Source organism: Ambystoma mexicanum, chromosome 6q (genome assembly GCF_040938575.1).
Source record: "Ambystoma mexicanum isolate Mex_15411 chromosome 6q, UKY_AmexF1_1, whole genome shotgun sequence".
Lineage (NCBI taxonomy): Eukaryota > Metazoa > Chordata > Amphibia > Caudata > Ambystomatidae > Ambystoma > Ambystoma mexicanum.
The window spans coordinates 339,765,173-339,781,166 of NC_090937.1; positions in this window are offsets into that span (position 1 = coordinate 339,765,173).

A 15,994-nucleotide genomic window follows, 5' to 3' on the forward strand; every position below is an offset into this window, starting at 1 on the left:
CGATTTTATCAGATTGACTGGAAGGAGTGCAGCCATACTTTTATTCACCACTGAGGCACCCAACTTGATTCATAGCAACCACAATAACGTTGCCTTTTGCTTTCTTTTACCTCATTTGGTTTTCCTGCTCCATATTTTTCTGCTGATATTCTACAATACAAATTGTGCTACAAAGGTTGCCTGTTTCATCTACGACTAAATGCTGTACATCACGTATTTGCTCTGCCCTCTCCACAGCACAAAGAGTTCTGTCATCCCGAATGTTATAGTGTTGCTCTCCTATTTGAATGAACAGCTAACTGAACTAATACATTGTGCTATTCACCAATAGAGGCTAAAAGGATTTGGGCAGTTTGAATATAGTTAACAGCTATTACACGTGGTGTTTCCTGCTTATCCTGGATATCTTTTGTGCCTTGTATTTTTAATACCAAGTTTCAGGCGGCCTGCTACTCCACTACATGGTACATTAACATCTTGCTGTGCTCATCTTCCAACCCAATACCTGCAGTGTGTCTGTTGTTTCCTGGTCCTATACTATTCAACCTACTTGATAAGTTCTGCAAACAATGGCTGCCACTAAAAACAACCAAAAAAGTACACCAACTATCAAGGATTCTACTACTCCATCCACCACATTGAAGAGACCCAAAAGCAACTCTCCACCACCGCATTCTCTATCGGACCCCACTATTGAAGCCATTCTTTCTGAAATCCGAGCCCTAAAACCCTTCATAGAAACCACAAACCAAAAGCTCCAGCAACTTCATGACAGATGTAAAGGGTTTGAGGTTCGAATGGAAGAGGTGGAGAAAAGGGTTGGACTTGTGGAAGACATATGTCCAAGGGTAGCTCGGCTAGAAAAATCAGTTAAAGACCTCCAGAAGCACAATGAGGATTTGGAAAACAGGAATAGACGCAATAATCTTCGTGTTTCTGGTCTACCAGAGGGCTATGAAGGATCCAATCCCATAGCCTTCCTACAAAAACTAATACCTGCTATTCTTCATCTTCCTCTGGAGACTCCACTCAACATTCAACGAGCTCATCGTGCTGGATAACCGAGAGTCTCCACTTCTTCTCATCCAGCTTCCAGAACACTCATATTCAATTTACTTGAATATACCCAGCTTCAAATCAGTATGTCCTCTGACAGGGAAAAGGATCTCTAACATGGCATGGCTGTAAACTTTTAATCTCACAAGATATGGCCAAAAGCACTGCTCTACGCAGGAAAGAATTTCTCTCACTACGCCCAGCTTTGAAGCAGCTCAACATTCAATATGTCTTATATCATCCCTGTTCATTCAAGCACACCCACAATGGTAGCTCTGCTATGTTTGATGACCCAAATGACTTAAAACCTTTCATACGTACTATAAAAACAGAAAATATGGACACATCCACTCTGGTGACTCCATCAACCTCAGTTGAATCCTGATTTTGCTTTTTTTGCTTTTTCTGGTCTTTTCTATCTTCTTTCTTATACCAGTTAATCTCATTCTTCTCATAATGCCGTTATTATCATCTCTTGTTCTAACTTTAGTGAGACAATAGCGGGTGTGGGACCCTTCTTCTGCCGTGTACTATCTTTTTCTTTCTGATAGACCTGGCAGTGTCAATGGTTCCCGTGACATTTTCCCTTCCTTCTCCTTTTTTCCATATTCCCAGGTCTGATTCTTATTTTGTTTATCTATCTCTTTCCTCATAAACTGAAGTATGTTCTTTATGTGTTCTTATGCTCTCTAGTTTCTGGTTGCTTCAGCCTGATGTGTTTTTTTATAAGGCCTCCTTCCCCCTCTCCGGTTTTCCCCGTGGGTTCCCCTTTTGTATCTTACTTTTGATTTTGAGAATGGTAATTGCACTTTGTGTTCTGTGATATGGATTACTTTCCCAAAGTTTTGCTTCGGTGGGTTCATCATCATTGTTCTCCCCATTTGTGGGTATTATGCTAAGATGCTAACATTTTACATTTATATAAATGTCTCTTAATTGTGTATCTTGGAGCATTAAGGGCTGCAACAACTCCATCAAAAGATGTAAAGTTCTATGTCATTTGAACAAACTTAAATCATCTGTGGCATGCCTACAAGAAACACATTTATCCTTGAAAGAGGTTATGAAATTGAAATCGCTGTGGGTTAAGGAGGTTGTTGCTAGCCCAGCAGTTGCAAAGAAGAATGGTGTGGCTATACTGCTTAGCGAAAAGTTATCATTTAAAATTCTGAGTAGTGATGCTGATACCGAGAGACATTGGGTCTGGGTCGAGCTCCAGATTGATTCTACTTTTAGCCTGACCCTCAGTTTTGGACAGCTATTAAAAAAATGATTCTCATAAATAATTTCCCTAACTTAATTATGTGTGGGGATGTTAATCAGGTCCTTGGGCCGTTTTTGGACAGGAAATCCATTGCTGTACATATATCCTCAAAAACTCATGAGTCTTTTTTGGGATGTCTTTCTGAAACGGGTCTAATGGACTCCTGGAGGTTGTCGCATCCCCCACAACTTCACTACACCTTCCATTCTCTTCCACACAATACGCTCTCTCGTCTCGACTATATCTTCACCTCCAAAACACTCACAGGCACTATTGTAGATTCAACCATTTGCAATTTTATCATTTCAGATCATGCCCTTGTTAGAACTACCTTCATCTTTGATGACATCAGGAAACCCTCCTCACGTTGGAAATTTAACAACCACTTATTACAGGATCAACAGTACATTCTATCTGTCAAGTCCTTCCTGCAAGAGTTTTATGATAAGAACCATGTCACATTATGGCAGATGAAGAGTTGCGTAAAAAACACCTTGATGAGCTATAATCTCGTTTGACTTCTGTAGAGAAACTATACTACAAAAATCCTAATACCATCAATCTTCACCTGGTTATAGCTGTGCGGTGGCAAATTAATAATGAACATACCAATTAAGCGGCAGGTACAATACTCAAATATAAATCTAAAATATATCAAACTTCTAACAAGGCCGGAAGTCACTAGCCTCATATTTGAAAACAGGATGGAAAGATGTGATGTGTCCCACATTAAAGACGCCTCTGGTGCAATACATAATCACCCTAAGGATATCCTGAATTGCTTCCAAAAATTCTATGAAAACATATACAATCCAGACACCCCTATTCATACCATGGAAATTCAGTCTTTTCTTAATAAAATCAATAGATCTCCTATCCACAAATTTACCTATCTTACCTAGACAGTGACATTACACTACTAGATATCAATCACGCTATAAAGGGGCTTGGTGGAAACAAGGATCCAGATCCTGATGGTTTTTCAGTGGAATTTTTCAACTCCCTGGCACATTCTATTGCACCGAAACTCAAGTCAATATTCTCATACTTTGTCTCACAAAAATCCTCTTCTGGCTCCTTTTCTGAAGCTTTGATTATATTTTTCCAGCCAGATAAAGACCTGACATGCCCTAATAACTATCGTCCTATTTCCCTCATAAACGTAGAATGCAAAATATTTTCCAAAATTCTTGCTAATAAAATTGAATCCTCCCTTCCATCCTTAATTAAATCAGATCAAGTTGGATACATTAAAGGACGTAACATCTCTTCCAATGGCAGACTTTTCTTTAGATGCCCTCTATATTGTTTCCAAAGACAAAAAAGAGAGACAAGGATACGCTGCAATTGCTCTCGATGCTCAAAAGGCTTTTGATCGCGGTAGTTGGCACTTCATTTTGCACTCCCTTCAATTGCACGGCTGGAGTGAAAACTGTATCTCCTTAGTTAAACTTCTCAACTCATGCCCTATATCATCCATTTTAATCAATGGTCTAACTTCCTCCTTCTTTCCTCTCTTAAGAGGCACACGACAGGGCGGTCCCTTTTCCCCTATTCTTTACATTCTATCATTAGAACCTCTATTAGAATCTATTAGAGCTAACAGAAATATTCCAGGAATCCCAGCTGGTTCATCGCATTTTAAAACTGCATCGTATGCTGATGACGTCCTTATTTTCATTAAAAATCCCAAGCTCCATATTACTCACCTACTAGATTCCCTTTATCAATTCAGTGCAGTTTCTAGTTATAAACTTAATAAAGAAAAGTCTGAAATATTACCCCTTAACTCCTTCTGTCTTAAACATGAATTGGAGCCTTACGGTTTAAAATGGTGTAATGAATCCATTAACTATCTTGGTATTAGTTTTATGTATACGATTCATAATACTATTAAACTTAACAAGCGCATTTTGTTAGATAAACTTAAAGATCTCACCTCCAAATGGTCTCCCCTTTATCTTTCATGATGGGGCAGGCTTGATACTATTAAAATCATGCTCTCCCCTATTATCCTTTATTACCTTCAGCTCCTCCCTGTTCCTCTGGCTCTCGCTTATTTTAAACCAATTTATTTTATTCTGCTTGATTTCCTCTGGGGCTCTGGCAAATGTAAAAGAATACCTATGGCTAAATTAATTGCTCCTTATGATATGGGTGGGGTCAAGTTTCCAGATTTTAAACTATATCACTCTGCTTTCCTTTTTAAACAATCCTGCTATTTGTTTAATTCCCCTCATGTATCCAATACTCCCTCTTGGCTTAAACTAGAGAACAATTTGGTTTATCCTTATGATCCTGCTGATCTCATGTATCTCTTTAATCACACATCCATGGCTCTGTGTGTCCCTATTAAAGCCTCTGTGGCTGCCCTCAAGGTCTTTCTCTTTCCACATAATAAAACTACTAAGAATAACTTACCACTCCTGCTGTGGCAAAACAAAAACATTGTCATTAATATTGAACCGGAAATCTTGGTTAAAAAAGGCATTAGATTTATACAACAAATCATTAATGGCCCTGATATTCTTCTTTTTCAGCAGTTGAGACACTTATATTCTATCCCTAATACTGAATTTCACTTTTACAATAAGCTTATCAACTCCTGTCTAGATGCTCTTCAACACTTTTCTAATAACTTCCTATCTCCAGATGTTCTTAGGCTGTGGCAACTAACCTCCTCATCCGACCTCAAGGCTTCAAAACTCTATAAAGCCCTTAACACGAAATCTGTTGTTCAACCAGTACGTTTATTATGGGAAATGGATTTTGGAGTAACACTCGATGATCGTATTTAGCCTTTGATATTCTCCAAAATCAGAAACATTTCGACAGCAGCCAACTTCACACAGCACTTTCTTTTTTTCTTTCATAGGGCATTTATTACACCTGTCAAACTTTTCTAATCTAAAAACGGATTAAGCAACAGTTGCTGGACCTGTTATTATGCCCCGCCTTCCCATGAACATATGTTTTTTAGCTGTCCTTTTGTTTTTACGTTCTGGTAAAATGTTTGGATATTCCTTAAACTTATATTTTTTATCAATGTTCCCCTATCTTTTTTAAATATCGTCTTAGGCAGTCTCTCCTTTGAAGGCCAAAATTAGTTTGTTTCAGGGAAAATATATGATCTATTCATAACTATTGCTTTAAAACTTATAACTGCAAATTGGAAAAACTCACGTGCATTGCGTATCAGAGGTTGGTGGAACAATATTTGCAATATAAAAAATCTGAAACACTGCATGGCTAATTCACAAAATTCCATTCAAAAGTACAATACAAAATGGTCATATTTTATCCACTATCTTAACTATTTCAATGTCACATCACATGGCACGTAAAAAAATGTCTCTCCTATTTTCAGTGTACCTGCCATTTTCATTAATTCCACTGTTTTATTTCCTAATGCCTTAAAAATGTATAAGTGTGCTTAATTTCCCTACTCCCCTTTTCCCCTTCCCCCGTTTGTCTCCCTAGTCTGTCCCCTCCATGTCCATCTTTGTTTGTTAAAAATCTGCTGTTCTAAAAATGCTGATCTATTGAATATGATATATGCCTTTATTCTATCTCAAGTGCGTTTATAGTAATTCATTTATCATCAGTTCCTGTCATTACCCACTTTTAGTTGCTGATTTTAGGCTAATATCACCTTGTATCTTATTTGATTTCTGTATTGCTGTATTGCTTCTTGTTATACTAATCTCCAAAAATATTATTAAACAAAAACAAACAAAAAAAATAAATGTACTGTCGTTTTACAACCATACCGCTTGGACAGTTTTACAAGGGGAAGGTGGTACCGTCATCAATCTACGGCGCAGATTCGCTGCCAATGCTTCCATCAACTTGCTGGCAATGCCTAGAAGGTCTCTTTTGATGAATAATGTTGAATTTGCTGGCGTCAACACCAGTATCATCAATACGCCACAAACTTTGCCTCCAGTCATTACAATCTACGGTCGTTAGAAACACGATGATGCTCTACAGGAAAACAATCATCATTAACCAAGTAAACGTACTGAGCATCATGAATACCGAAATCAAGGGGGAAAAAAGTAACTTACTGGTGACCTGGGTACAAAGAAACCGGAAAACTCTGGAAGAAATAGCTAGCTCAGAGGAGGAACTCATACAAAATCCTGCCAAATCTAAACAAAAACTGAGTGAATGGGACTGGATGCAAACGACTTCTCTAACGACAAGAAGCAAACTAATAACCCATCTTCCTCCAACAACAAGGGAATTAAATGAACTACCAACTTACATTACAAAATTCCCTAACAAGACTCTGAGAAATACTTTCTTATGAATTTGCTTGAACCTACTAATGACTAACGAGATCAGAGCCATAAGAAAGCTAACCTTGGATAATTCCTGTCGTTTTTGCATAAGTAAAGAACAAAAAGAGACAATCAGGCATCTTCTACTATCATGTACAGGACTGACTGTGTTAAGAACAACCCACATGAGCCACATATTCAGAGACTTGAGGATATTCAATGAAGACGACTGGTGGTGCCACCTAATTGATGGAGACAACACCTCGTATGTGCTAGCGGTCTCCCAGTTCTTCCAGAACTTAAAGCTCCAGGACAGAAATTGAAATGGAAGAGAACTGACACTGCTCCACGAGTGTGTGGCTACCTAGCAGACTTGGGCATATGCCCTTTTTTGCCCTCTTTCTTTAACTTTCCTCAACCTTTTCTTTTCTTTATCAACCCATGGCTTTGAGGACTGGAATTGCGTCTTTTTGCTGCTCCACTCACTCCTTCTTTGACTCAGTTCTGTCAATTCTCTTGAGAGACAATTATACTTTTAGTAAAAGAAGGATTCTTAACAGATGAAGAACTTGTAAAAATGTCTTGTAAACATTTCTTTGTAAATTGAATCAAGTAAAATAAAAAAATAAAAAATAAAAATAATAAAAAAACATTTTCATGCTGGCTGGGCCCATACATGTTGATTCTGGTTGCACCAATATATGCCAGTATTCCCAAGAACATGCATCATCTTTCATTTGTGTTACCCTCAATGCCAAGTAATAAATGCAATGCCACACTAAGAAAACATGTCCAGACAGGATGCCCCAAATTAGGCCAGCCTAGGCACGTAATAGCACTTATCATGTTATCTTTACTCTTGATGCCCGGCAAAAATGCAATACCACACAGTAAGACAAAAGCAAGGCTGGCTACAGCAAAGTAGGCCAGTCTAGTAACGTAAAAATACTTATGTTTGCTTTACCAATGATACACAGTAAAAAAATGCCCTGTCACAGTAAGAAAATATAGCAAGACTACCTGTACCAAAGTAGGCCAGCATAGCCACGTAATAGCACTTATGTTTGCTTTGCCCTTTATGCCCTGTAAAAAATATCATGCCACCATAAGAAAACATGTAGGCTTGTTTGCCTACATTATAACACTTATCATGTCTGCTTTGCCTTTGATGCCCAGTAAATGCAATACCAATCAGTAAGAAAAAAGCCAACCTGGCTGCAGCAAAGTAGGCCAATCTAGTAAAGTAATAATACTTATGTTTGCTTTACCAATAATGCCCAGTAAAAAGTGCCATGCCACAGTAAGAAAATATAGCCAGCCAAGCTCCATCAAAGCAGGCCAATGTAGCACACAATAACCTTTATCATTTTTGCTTTCCCATTGATGACCAGTAAAAAATGTCATGCCACCACAAGAAAACATTTAGGCCCATTTACCTACATTATAACTCGTATTGTGGGATATATTGACCCACTCAACGGCATTCACCATATCAATAAGCTGCATTTGCACAAGGAAATAGCAAAATGACTGTGCTGGCTCCTGTGTGCACCAGTACCTCAAAAGTACATTTTTGCAACAGCCAAAAGGATGGCTGCATCATCCTGCCACACACACTTCAGGCAGGATGAAAGAGGGGACACACTGCAAAGGCATGCCATTGTGCTCTGAAACATATAAATGGAATTAAGCCAAAGGCAGCATTGCTTTGCTGAAAACCCAATATTCCCCTTCAAAATGAAACCTTTTGACCCTTTAAAAATGCTGTTTTGATTCTAAATTCCATCCATTCATTCTGAAACCACTGTGATTGAAAAGGCCCTGCAATGCCCAGGATAATTCATGGTGCCTCAGCAAAACCGGGCATAATTCCTGGATGACAGGCCCTGTCAAGTTAGCTATGAAAAACAAATCAACAAGGATCTTTATTTTCACTGACACAGCAACGCGCATTTATTTTCTTCACAATGTAGCAAACACCAGTAGTTCAAAGGAACTCCAACTATCTGAGCCTGGTCAGTTTCATATATCAGTGTTCAGATAAAACTCCTGTCTTCAAGAAAAATGACTTTGGCTGCAAAGACAGTGTGGGAATCTGATGAAGCTGCCAAAACCGAATGAAAGAAATAAATGTTAGCTTTGCACCACGTGTAAAAATGGGTTTTTGCAAAATAAAGAAAAACTAATACCTGTGTTTTGAAACAGTACACTGGTAAATGAAAGCTACGCAATCTTTAGCATTATGAAGGGGTTTGTTACTGGTAAGGTTATATCACATATGTTATTTGATGCAACAGGCTTGTTTAATTCTGGATTTAAGATCAGAAAATTAAGGATTTTAAAAACAGGGTGGCTGCAGTTGCAAAGTTGAAAAACAGGTTTCTGCCAAAAGGGAGGGCTATCTCTATCAGCAGATCCTGGCAACCTCGTGATAATTATAGGGTGGAACAGACTTTCGTCTCTGCTGGGACCCAGCAAAATGAGCTCCCAGGGAAGGAAGGGGAAGGTGTGAGAGTCAATAAAACTTCAAACAGGCTGAGAAACGCCCCCAGCCTGCTTTGAAGGAAATGCCAGTTGGTGTCAGCTGAAAAAAAAAAGATCCGGTGACTCCCATTTGTTTCTAAAGACTATTTCATAAGGAAACTTTAAAGACTCTCGACAGCAAAACCTTGTTGAAATGTAGAATTTTCACAGTGTAAAAGTGAATTTGTGGTCTTTAATTTAAAACTTAGTAGAATGGATTGATACCTTAGGGACAGAAATGGTGGTATATGTTGGATTACAAGAAAAGCATCCATGTTGCAAATGTAACATTTTGTACATACACCCCTAATGACAATCCCCACCCATGTATAAAGTTGTAGAATTTTGAGTAATATAAATACCATTCAAAAGTGCAAAAAACTGGTAGAGGAGCGAAACCAGGCCTCACGGACTAGAGATTTGGACTGAAATGTGATGCACAAAATATGTAACCTGTGTATCTGATTTGCTAAGAGGTTGCAATTGTGTAAATATATGTTTCTGGAGAAATTAGATTTTAGTTCCAGTGACTATGGGAGGTTTCTGGACATTGTAAAGCTCACCTCATAAACCTGACATCACTCCCTTGGAAATCCAACCAGTTGGGAGCAAGGCGGAGACTAGCACTCCTGCCCAATCCAAGTAGTTTAGGGGCGTGCGTAGTTAACCCTGCCCAGCTTACACTTTGAAGATGTCATTTTTGCACTATTAATAAGGGTCCATGACAAGACCCTACACACACACTCTTCCTGATTTCCTGTGCTGCGTTCCTGTACCCATCATCTATCCAGACTCCAGATCCCAACTACAAGGCCAAGCATTGATGATCCTGCTCCAGCAAGGTCTCAAATTCTGAAAAGCACTAAAATTCCTGAATAATCAAAGGGAAGAGCTGTGGTACTTTTGGCACCCTGATCCAGATTGGCTTGCTGCCACTCACTGCATGCTGGTGCCATCCTGCTACCCTGATGACCTATATTATCCAGTAACCAGAATTGCCAGTCCAGAAGCGCTACCCGGTAACCAGTCCATGCCCAGCTGATCCTGTCCCGCTGATTTTGTCCAGCTGTCCTTTGTTAGACCAGATCCATGTGGTGACAAGAGCGCAGATGTCCAAAATACAAACTAAAAAGTGGACTGTGAGTTTCAATAGGAACCATAGAAAACCATAGTATACCTTGCCTTGCTTTGTTCTATGCCAGTCTCTAAGCTATCCTAGTCTGACCTCGATATCTTGTTAAAATTGTCAGCATTATCTGTGAAACCCTGCCTTTGATTCCTAGTGTCAGCGCCGATTTACCCTTCATTTTGGTTTTGCTAGAACATAAGCCAGTAGCGATTTTGATTAAATACGTTAATTTTCCATAAAGGAAACGGGGTACACCATGTGAAGAGTTACAACGGCCGCGTAACTCTGTAGATTCACGGGTGGCATTCTCTTTTTCTTAGTCATTAAATCCAGTTTAAGTAAAATTTGCAATCCATTTTAAAGCCGTTTTTCTTTTGCTTCTCTGCTCTATTTTCCTAAAAACGAACCTCACTAGATCTTGAATAATTCACTCTATTTTCCAGCTAGACACCTAATTGTACTTCCTTATTGTACCTATAATCTCTAGCTACACCCCAACACAAAAATATTTCACCCGTTTTTATTAAAAACCGTTTTGGTAAATTCAGGCGGGATTTGCAAAGTTTGCGAATTTTCCAACATGTCATTTGCAGCAAAAAAACCTGCCACTCATTTTCGAACTGTATGCTATTGATTATACATTACTTGTGATTGTTTCTACTCCTACATGGTTGCTGTGGTGAAGAACTGTATTTGCTCCAAGATTTTTACACACATTCATTCATTTATTCATCCATTTCCGAATGTCATTTTTAGCATTGCCAGGGTTTAAAGTCCGTTTTTCTCTCTTGTTTGGGGAGGGAAAGTCAGATCTCAATTCTGTTTTCCATCTGTCATTCCTGATTACCTGCTGTTTCTGTTTATCCAATCAGCATTTATTATTTGTGGGTTGAGGGAACATTGCAGGGGGAAATTCTAACTTAAGTGCTATCTTACCTAAAATCAAGTACTCCTATTCCCTGGTGTTTTCTAGATGTGTCAATAGAAGGTTAAACTAAGTGCATTGGTTACATTTCTATTGTTCTTATCACCCCATTGGTGATTGCTGCCCTGTATTAAAAATTGTATGATTTCTTTTGAATTTTAAAATAAATAAATATTATATTTTACCAACCAGCCTGGTTCATGGTCCATTGTGACCCTGGGTATTTGAAAAGGGTGTGTGATATGAGTGGTGTACCATCTCAATATTGAATCTAATCTAAAACGTACTGGGCTGAGACTAAGGTGTGCGTCGCCTGATTGAAATCCTTAACAGTATCATGTTTGGTTTCCCTATGATGCTCCGTAAAAACGCCATACCACAGTAAGAAAATAAAGTTTGACTGGCTGCACCAATGTAGGCCAGTGTAGCCACATATTAACACTCATCAATTTGATTTACCATTGATGCACAGTAAGAATATGCCAAACCAGAAAACCCCCGGTCTTGGTGTGCTCAGTAAGTAGCATCACAAAAAATGGAGATCCACTTCCTGAGTGTCATCAGAAAATAGTTTTTAATATTGGAATAGTTTGCAGCTCATAGCTGCTTCGTCTACCTTGTAACCGTGTGCCAACACATTCACCTACTAGTGCACGTGCAAATGTTTCGCTCCTTTTAGGTTTTGTCTAGGCAAAGCTTGAATCTATTCAAATATTTGTACAGAACAAAAACTACATGAATTGTACAATTGAATCCATGGATTTGGTCACACATGATCCACCTATCTCAAAATGATTCTTTCAATAACGTGGAGCTGTCCCAACGATATCCGTGGAAAGTTGAAAGTCTGCTTATAATTGTTACTGGTGTGTTACAAGTTGGAATTGAGAAATGTGGGGGCATTCATCACCCACTCGTGTCGAACTGGCTTCCAATCAATTGCACACCTTTAATGCCTTGACCTAGGGATGTCTGTGCAGTATTTACTGTGGCATTTATGACAAATAAATCCTCAGGATTCTTGAGATTGTTATTCTCTTTAAATAATCTTTCAAAATGGGGCTGCGTTTCACCACATGGAACGCTCTCCCATTTGAAAAGATTATTTAAAGAGAATAACAGATGTCAAGGCAGAACGATTTCGAAGCACACTACAATCTCAAGAATCCCGAGGATTTATTTTTCAAAGAGTATTTTTGTCTTGTTTTATTCCTTCTTTTATCTGTTCTATTGCTTTTATATCCGTTAAACTCCGCCCCATTACCAGGTCACTGTGGCCTCCTCAGAGACGCAGCTTTCTCCCTTCTCCTCGACTACATTCCCTTGCCGCCTTTTATTTTTCCCCATTGCTACAATATCAATTTTTGGCCAGTTAATTTTAGGAGCTGTAACCCCATTGTTAAAACGTGGAGAGGTGTTCCTAAAACGTGTTAACAAATGTTTTCTGTCCCAACTGCCCCGTGTGCACTGTATACCAAAAAAGAAAACATTTGAATTAATATTAGGTGCTGCAAAAACGTGTACAGTTGTTAGTACAATGAATTCAAAGCTGTAGCCGGGCTCACCTTTGAATGAAATCTCTAGTGCATAGTCAACCTGTGTGGAGGTATCAGGGCACGATGACCTTTTTACCAAACTACTTTCAGAGGACGGCCTTTTGTAAGGACGAACTGTGAAAAATTAGATATGGGTTGGATACCAAGTTTCAACCTGCAAGAAAAAGCAACGAAATGGTTTCCTTTCATAACTTCCACTTTGGAAAAACTCCCTCAGGGGTTGAAAGCCTTTTATATCGGCCACCCTTTTAGTGGTTGGCTCACCTGTACCAAATATACAAGAGGAAAAGGTTTACAACATGCCCAGAGGATTGCTGGGACTACATGTAAAATGTTTTAATTCATAGAAATGGTGAAGAAGTGTATGGTCGCTGCCCAAGTAATGCATATTCTATTTCGCTCCATTCTCATCCAAATGACTCACGCTGTCAAATGTTTTAATCCGTTTGAGCCAAATAAAATGTCCTTTGCCTCTAAATAATTTCTTGCAAGTATGTTCTTGATCCTCCCACATGCTATGTTATTCCTGACTATGTGTACAAGGTATTATTTGAATAAGAGCTGAAAATAGTTGAGGGTGTATGTGTTCAGGTACTATTTTAACCCAGTCAGGACATTCAGACATTTTGTTTTGAAGGTAATGCTTCATGCGTTTTCTCAATTTTGCCGCTCAAATTGCAAGGGCGTGTTTTTGGGGTGGGTGTGGGGTTGCTTCCTTGGGAGGAGGGGAGTGCATGTGTGCAACTGATCCTCTGGGTGACAGCGCTTTTATAGAAGACATTGTTCGTGTTGTCGCCCAGGGGAAATCGGGTGAAAAAGCAATTATGCCAGTTGGTCTTTGCGAGGCAGGTAGAGCTAAAGATAGCATGCCGTGTGCCACCTGTTCATATGCCCCCTGGGCCCAGATCTAACCGCCGAAATAGAGAGCAGCTCTAAAAGTGCCACCCGCCCTTACAAGAAGAGTCTACGGTATATTATGCCTGCTCGACACTGTAATAGCTGCAGAATTCGACAGTGGAAGGTGGACTGGAGTATACTGTTTGTGCAGCTTGTGTTCAAGCTTTTATACTGTAGTCTTTACAGATGAACTGCAGTGATTTCTCCCGGACACTGCAGTATGTGAATTGTGTTCCTAGTTTTCTGCAATATGTTTTGCAGTGTATGGTTTTGCACTGCATAATATTAGAAAACTGTACACTTGATTGCTTGTTTATAATGCGCCTAATACCGGAGAGCAGTTTCTAAGAGCGCGCCCGGAATCCGAACCTATGGTGCTATGCTTCCAAGACAAAAACACGTTGCTCCACGCGTTGCCCCTGAGGTACCCTAGTATACTTTCTGCAGTAATTTCTTGGAGAAGCAGTAGCACGTGCATTGCATTTCTAGTATGCTGCAATATACTTTGAAGTACATGGTGTTGCAATGCAGAATATTACAGAGCTGTACAGTAGATTGTGACAAATACTATGGTTAATGGTCTCCCCCTTGCAGTATTTGTGCACACGCATAGTACAAATGACAGAATTGCACAGTATTAAAAGCTAAACTGCAGTCATTTCTAGGAGCAGCTGTAGGGCTTGAATTGCATTTTTAGAACCATGCAATATATTCTGCAGTATTTGGTAGGGCATTGCAGAATATTACAGAACTGCACAGTTGTTTGCAATAAATACTACATGTACTGGTTTCCACACTGCAATATGTGTGGCAATGTCTAGTGTATTGTCAAACTGCACTCATTTCTTGCAGAAACAGTTGAACATGAATTGTGTCTCCAGTATACTGCAATGTCCCCTTAAACGACATGGTGGCACACTGCAGAATACAACTGTACAATTGTTTATGATATCTGCTGAATTCTTGTAAATATCGTAGGCCGTGCAGGATTCGAATCAAGCAGTAGCCGGGTGGATTGCTCACTTGCAATGCACACTTAAAAGAAATGATACAGTGCAGTGCGACACAAGCTACACCCCGGTTGGGCTGACGCAGCTCTTCAGCCTTCCGGATGTCAACACATTGAGAAATGCCTATGCTGGGATTTGACATGAAGCACTATAAGAATCACTAGTCATATTTTCTAATAATTCCTTTCCTTAGAACCATGATTGTTCTCAAATAACCCCCTTCTTAGTCTCAGGAAGGTAGATCAGCGGCAAAGTGCTCAGCCTTGGAAGCAAAGCGACACAAAGCACCACAGGTTCGATCCCTGGTCCGTACTTAGAAACCTCTGGGTATTAAGCGTGTTATTCATATCATAACTATTTTATGGAGCCACTGGCACTCAATTTCCTGAAGCAGATGAGCTGAGAGAGTGCTGCTAAGTCGATTGTTAAGTACACAAGGAAGGCTGAGTTGTGGCACGCACCAGTTTCCTTGTAAAGCCTAAGGGCTTCATTTACAGAACGTTTTCCATTATAAAACGCTTCTCAAGTCTGGGCACACAAATCCAAGCTGATAATTTCCGATTTTTTAGATCTATAGAAAACATCTATTTTTCAACATTCTTTTTCTACCAGGAAGCGTCCATGAAACTTCCTTCTCCATTCTTAACGGAGTGTTTCAGTGTGACCAGGTCCCTGCATTTCCAAACTGACTGGCCTTTAATGAATGAGCTGAAAAGTGGCAGAGGAAATCTCTGCAACTTTAACTATAGTGTCGCTACTGTGACACTGGAATAGAGAGAGGGCAAATGTAATGGGCTTTCGACAGTGCATTTTTGACAGTACAGTGCAATATTTTCTAATACAATTCAAGCTTTTAATTGGCAGTTCAAAGAACAGATGCAAATAAATACAGATTGTGCGTGCACCTTTATTTGGGGAAGAAATAGATCAATCTAGATCTACAGGAGGGTATTGGGTGGTTTGCAGATTGCAATGAAGGCTATTTTTTAAAGATTAGCCATGTTTTTTAACTCACCCTGTGCTGCTATTTTACAAGGACCGGAGCACAAAATGAAAGCGTAAAAGCAAAGTGTAATGTTGTTATGCTTTCCTTTTGCATCGAGGCAAGGACCGGAAAGGACCACTTTGCCACAGACATCTCTTCCAGCCTCCTCCCAGCGTTTTTCTACTTGGACTAACCTGCTGCCTTGCAAGAGGCTTTAATTGTTTGACCACGCCCCTTTTTTTTGGCGTTTCCCATAAATCTGGAACATGCGCGCACCAGCGCGCGCGCTCCGAGGCAAGGACTGGAAAGGACCACTTTGCCAGAGACGTCTCTTCCAGCCTCCTCCCAGCATTTTTCTACTTGGAC